The sequence below is a fragment of the Echinops telfairi genome, unplaced genomic scaffold, assembly GCF_000313985.2.
Source record: "Echinops telfairi isolate 266 unplaced genomic scaffold, ASM31398v2 ScPeMD7_5167;HRSCAF=5991, whole genome shotgun sequence".
NCBI lineage: Eukaryota > Metazoa > Chordata > Mammalia > Afrosoricida > Tenrecidae > Echinops > Echinops telfairi.
In genome coordinates, this window is record NW_022109066.1 from 1924603 (window position 1) to 1925538 (window position 936).

The window sequence follows — 936 nt, forward strand, 5'->3', positions numbered from 1 at the left end:
CTCCCTTCACCCACTTTTCGGTTGTCCACCCCCCAGGGAGGAGGTCACACTTTGTTTCTCTTAAATGGTAATATTTTCTGAATAAAAGGAATCACATTTCTTCCCGACCTTCGGTCTGCTCTCTGCTTCCTCCCCCATGCTCCCTCCTTTCTGAGCTTTAGCTCTGTGTGTGCTGGGGTTTGTAGAGGGAAGGGAACATACATGTTTTGGGGAAACTCTGCCCCCTATTTCTTCTCCTATTGTCTTCCTTTACCTTTGAAACAACTGTTAGGTCTTTGTCTTATTAACAAAAATTTATTAAAAAATTAAAAAATAGCAAGGCTACACAACACCTTAAGAAATTAATTTCTATTATGGAATGTAAAATACTTCCACTTAAAATATTCCTTGGAGTGAAATTCTGAAAAGAAAAAAAGGATACTTTAAAAAAAAATGAGTGTTGATCTTTTGCTAACCGCAAACAGGATGAGGCAGCTGGGTGGTGCTTCAAGTGAAGTGTAGGGTTGTTCTGCCATCTGGTGGATAGAGTGATACCTGCAGTTTGTATTATGAATCGCAAAACAAAGCAAGAAAGCAAAGGACGCAAAAGAGAAAAACTGGGAGGGGGTAGCCGGGAGAGGGAAAAAAATGAGGACCTGGTGCCAGGGGCTTAAGTGGAGAGAAAATGTTTTGAGAATGATGAGGGTAATGAATGTACAAATGTGCTTTACACAATTGTATGTATGGATTGTGATAAGGGTTGTATGAGCCGCTAATAAAATGATTAAAAATAAAAAATAGTAAAACATAAAGAGATTGAATAAATAGCTAAAGTAAATACACAGTTGCCAAATTTTTGCAAATTAATACTAATAAACAGCCCAAATAACTATCATCTGTGTCTCTCTTCCCCATTATTTTACTTTAAAAGGGCATTATAATACTCTTAAAGAGAAA